Raw genomic sequence first — 6,250 nt, 5'->3', positions numbered from 1 at the left:
AATTATGGTGGGATCCTAATGTACTAGTGATTTGATGCGCTAAATCTACGACCTCGCACACAACAAAATTAGTGGTCATTGATCAAGTAATTCATGGCTGTAACTTAGTAGTATCTGTCCTAAATCTCGTGAATGTGACATCCAGGCATTCGATTCGTGAATTTGTTGCATACGAGGGGTCGCAATGGGGTTTGTTTTCAAATATTAAACATGCATTCGAAGGTAACGATATATTCAAACCTTTGTGACAAATGATATGTTTGGCCTATTTAAACAACTCCACTTTTCCATCCTCGGGTTTAGTAATATGTTATCCACAGAGCTCGTCCAGCCAGAAAGTTGCCTCAAATAGGAAAGAATAATTTTAACGTCAGAGGTTATTATTAAGGTCACGGAGTTTGTTTGGCCAGCTTGTAATGACAACAGCTTTCGAGGTCAGTTGCTCAGTCAAGTGTGACTTACCGAATCTAAGTGTTCCTTCTCAAAATAAAATTATTTAAGGCTTTAGCGTTTCCTGCATTAGTTGTAGATCTAATTATACCTAATGCCACTTTGACAAAAAAAATGAGTGTTACATGCTTCTTGGACAGAATTGAATATATATATATATATATATATATTTATTTCAGTTATTTCCATTTGAACACAAATTATGGTGTCATTTTAATTGCAAAAAAGAATCTTAGTAAGACATTTAATTTCTAATTTGGTACTATACAGCGTAAACGTTATATACTACGTCATAATACATATTTCCTACAAGATTATCCCGCGGTGCGGCAAATTTCCTTTGATCTTTACAATGCGATTAGCATGTTAACACACATGGTTAGACAAAAACTGCTGATATATAAAAACAAAAGCTGTTCGAGGACAGAAACGCTCGACTATTCAACAGCCTTGTCAATTGAATGAATACAAAAGTAAAAAATGGGGCATAATTTTGTAAAAATACAAAACAAGGTTAAGGTACCTGGAGTGTACAGTGCTTATCAGTTCATGACAGTAGACAAGTTTCAATCCATTCCTATTAGCGGATACTGAAATACCAGCTTACATATAAAAACTTAACCAAAAACTACTAAGTTTAAAAAGGGGTATAATTTTGTAAAAATGCAAAATAGAGTTATTGAATCTATGCACTGCATGTCATATCATAACAGTGAACGAGAGTGTGAAGTTTCAATCCATTCCCATTAGTGGATATTGAGATATCAGCTTACATACAAAAGCTAAACCAAAAACTGCTAAGTCGAAAAAGGAGCATGATTTTGTAAAAAAGAAACATAGAGTTATGGAACCTGTGCAATGTAAGTCAGTTCAATAAGTTAACGGGAGTGTGAAGTTTCAATCCATTCCCACAAGTGGTTACTGAGACACCAGCTTACATACAAAAACTTAACCAAATCGGGACGCCGACGCACGAGCGAGTTCAATAGCTCATCCTATTCTTTGAATAGTCGAGCTAAAAGCTGGTAATGAAATATGTGCAACACACCTCAATACCGCTTGCTCCGTCCTATGGGAATCCTTGATCCAAAAGGATCAGATATATATATAGAGAGAGAGGGAGAGCCGGCAGATCTCGGCATTGCTTCGTAAAATGAATACTTCTGATAAAGTGGGTGGAGTAATTTAGCTTCCGGTGATTTAAAATAAAACATCATACACACTGAACAAAACTTTTGACGCCCATCGATATCTTTGTTAACATATTTCATATTACTAAAAGTACAGTTTTGACATTTCTCACATATGTAGCAAAATATGTTAGAAACTGGCATCGTTTTAATTATTTTACGGCCTCAACTTAGTTTTCAAAAGTAGTAAAAATGCATGCAGATGGATAAAGTTTACAAACGAGCGAATTCCGTTATAAGGCAAGAAAAGTTTGTCAAAAAGAAACTAATTCCTTTATATTTCCCTATCTCTGTAGACTATTTATAATAACCTTCAATGGTCGTCATTCGAAATAAAGGCAGAGTTTTACCTTAAAATCACATCGAACATGGGTGCAGACTCCGTGAAGATTTGCTGCAAGTGCAGATGAATTCTGGAATAAAAACTCACCGATAGTTGACCAAGAGAGTACCAGTATAAAATCCAATCGTTTACAAAAATAAACTATAGAGATTTTGACCTTTAGTTGATCTTCGTTGTTCGGGGCGAATTTATACAATAATTTATATCAGACACCATGGTTATCAGCTATACTTTTCGGAAGTATCAACAGCTGATATTGAGTCAGGCCGAATGCATCTAGATTAACAAGAAAAACAAAAAGGACAGAAATCAGCCGATAGGAACGCTTACTAGCATGTCACAATTTAAGAGCATATACATTTGGACAGTGGTGTTCACACTTTTCTTAAACTTTAAAAACTTTACTCTCGTACAATTTGTATTCAAAGACGAAACTACGATGGGGAAAGTCGAAATCATTATGATGAAAAAACGAAACAAACCACGATTATGATTACAAAAAGTCACGAAACTGCGATGGTGAAACAGCGACATGAATTCGCGTTTGCACTATCGTGGTTTCGACTTTCAGCTTCGTCATTTCGACCTTATATTTCATAATTGTGGTTTCTTTCAGCTTCGTCATTTCGACCTTATATTTCATAATTGTGGTTTCGACTTTCATTATCGTGGTTTCGACTTTCGCCGCAGTAGTTTCATCATCTTAGTTTTGAATATTCTCTATCGAAATTTCGACTTTCACCATCGTGTTTTTGTGACCTACTTTCGAGGTATGGGGTTTAGAAATAGAAAACGCGATGGCCCAAACGGAACAGCATAGAACGGGGACTGAAAATGGTAATAACGCAAAATGACATTTATTGGATCTTTTCTTCGACTTTTGAATTTCCTGGCTTTCAACTCAAGTTCGCAGTATGGTGGTTAGAAAAAAAGACGATAGTCATAATTGCATAGATTGGATGAAACTACTAATTAAAAATGATTTAATTTAAATGTAATAACGCAAAATGACATTTGATCAAGCTTTAAACTTTTAACTACTGATGAAATACACGAGTTGTTTTTCAGCCTACTTCGGTTAAATACAGTACGTCCTTGGACTAATTATAAAACAGTTCGATGTAATCTTGGTTTAATACGGAGAAAAACAGCTTGAAGTATGTGACTGAAGCACTTCAACAAAGGTGAGGATAATGCCCCTTTTTCTGATAAAAACTATTTTGATAAAACAAAGCATTTTCGTTTTATTCATTTTCCAAACCACATTGTCATAAAAATTGCTGGAAAATATGCATGTGCATATCTTTTTATTATTATATGTGAGTAAAATAATCATGTTTATCTGGTTAGACATAAAAATATAATTTGGTACGTCATAAAAAGCGTAAATCGACTGTTCAAAAATTGCTGAAACGTCGACATATAATGCGAATAGATTTTATTTTCATTGCGAATGAATTCTATGGTAAATAAGTGTAAGTTATATTGTGTCAGCATATCATCTTTTATTACATGTTTTTCAGTGAATTATCGAAATATTAGAGTGAACTGTACCTGCTATTTTCACAGTGAAAAATATCAAATATATTTTTCACTAGTAAGAAACGGAAAATTGGTAGATTTAGTCGAAACATGCAATAAAAAGGAAATTGGTTTGTTTTACATGTAAGACCAAAATATATTTCATAGTTGAACACAATGATTCACATGATTACATGATTTAACAGGAAAGGAATAAAAGCACTTATAATAATGTACATCCCTAAAATAAAATGCATATGTACTCATTGAATCTGTACCTATAAACGATCTGTAAACAAGTTTACCACACATGAATCACAAATAATTTGCTCTATTGTAGAGTATGGCAATACCATTGCGGAGTTGCATTCATGTCCGAAGCGGGACACGAAATCCTGTCTAGACCTTGTTTTCTTTACTTTCAGTACTTGACGTCAAACTGTCTAAAAGTGATTCCTGCCTCGACGGGAGCTCACGTTTTAGCAATTGCTATAGTATCGCTGACTTCAAATTATTCCCCATCCTCGCCACACAACAGTGGGTTCGAAACCTTGTTTGGCGTGTAGAATTATTTCATGTTAAGAAGCCGCCCAGCTGTCTTATGGAAAGCTAGTGGTCCTACTCAAATGCTCGCTCCTTCCTTAAATAATAACTAGAGGACGTATTTTCAGTATGGTGTCATTTTTGTTGATATAGCAATGTAAAGTAGCTCTCAAGTATAAATTGTCCTATATAACGCCCCGATAGAGAAAAAATGCGTTATCTATCTAGTTCGACTGATATTAAGTAGTTTTTGTGTACCAATATTTAATTTATCTCAATATATGTAAACAGACCGAATAACGCACGAAAAAGATAACACTTCCAAAATATCTCTGGTATATTATCTAGTTTGTTACACAGTTTTGATGAAACACATTTAAAAATAGCTTTTAGTTTTATCACTTACTATTCAAACATAGCACTGAAATCAAGTCAAGATCGGGCTCGCTATACATCACATATTCTTAAAAAAAACGCATGACCATAAATGCTTATTCGAGTTTGTAAAGATTTTAGCAGTCATGTTCCTTTACATTCTCGTTGATTGTATTGGGGTTAATCATAATAATTTTAGAGCAATCTTAGTAATGTGATATTTGTCATTTTACATTTAAATTATATAAACATATTATATACTTATCATTCGTAAATACCAGTCAAATTAAGATACCCATTTCCCCATTTTATTCCACTAAGTTGCCTACATCTTGCTTCTGTCTCCTTGTGCTATACACATGACATAAGGGCTTCCCTGGCCTAGTGGTTAAAGTAGTTGACTTCAATCTTGCAAGTAGCTGATATAGGTTCGGAAACTCTTTTTGGTAAAAGAATTCTTACATGCAGGGAAGCCATGCAGCTGGCTTGGTAGTTCTACCAACGTGTTCGCTCATTCATGAAACAATTCCCAGATGGCACCCGGGGTCGTCCACCCTCACTTTCAACTGGAAACTTGCCATAACGACCTATAATCATGTAGGTGCGACTTAAAGCCAAATAAACAAAAATAGAAATTCACCGTTAAATACCCACCACAATCAACTGACATACCTTTCCTTCCACATGAAATTCGTGAAAATAATTTTGAGTCAGGATACGAATTATATGACCCAGGGAAGTGCCTACGCCTTTAATATCTTGAACAATGAAATGGGTCCAATCGCTAAGGTGACTATGTCTCAGTCTAGCTAACAAACGAAATAGAATGTCCTTTGTTAAAACGTATAGCTGGTGAGACCAAATATAATTTTCCTCTGGCTACCTTGCCTAAATTATTTCTGTACCAATGATTCGTAAATGATTTCAATTATGAGCTAGATAATTTCAGGGATCAGGCAAAAATCATTCAATGTTTAAACTATCACCCTTCAACTCAAAATCAGCAGCTTAAACTCCTATGGGCTGGAGATACTATACTTGACTGGTCTTTGTGTCGAAGTTCCCGTCAGACAATGTCTTTGAACAACAACGTACGAGTCCTATCGCATAGATGCTCAGCCTATGTTCTCTTAATTAAAGCTGCAACTCAGTAAGATTGCTCTGACTCCTTGATGCTCAGCGCCTATATGCTATCACTTATCGCATTCAACTAACATAAAGGTATAATCCTTATGACTTGGTTGACTTCGCCAATAGCGCTGGACGTCGTCTATAAGCTGGAACTCTCCTACTTTTCCAGTAGATCACCAAAACCTATATCTCTACCTCAGCTTTCCAATGCTCAGCCTATATTTGCTATCGTCTATAGCATTCAACTACCCTTAAGGTAAAACTCCTATGCGCCGGCCTTATAGCTCGAAACCTTGTTGAAATTCTGCAACTCTTCTTTAGTCTATGAACACCAAATGTTTTCATTTTAATAATTTATCCGCCCCGACTGTAGTTGCAATAACTTCCTCATCAAGGTACTGGGATAAATCATTATTTAAATCCTCGATGTGTCTTCTTCTATCGCTGGATACTGAATGATCTCTCTGTCATCCATTTACCTATATGTGACAAGCCATGACAAAATGGTCCCAAATGACATTTTTATGGAAACTAAGTTTTTCACATATTCTGAACTGTAGATGTGTCCTTAACATAAATTCAAAATTTTAGACCTGCATGTTTTAAAATAACAAAATTACAGCATTTTTTGTACAACAACTCCCCATCGCAAACTTGCACTTTTTGTTTAATAATAATGACAAATACTAAAATCATG

This window comes from Mercenaria mercenaria, chromosome 1, assembly GCF_021730395.1.
Source record: "Mercenaria mercenaria strain notata chromosome 1, MADL_Memer_1, whole genome shotgun sequence".
Lineage (NCBI taxonomy): Eukaryota > Metazoa > Mollusca > Bivalvia > Venerida > Veneridae > Mercenaria > Mercenaria mercenaria.
Note: the sequence above shows the minus strand (reverse complement) of the source record.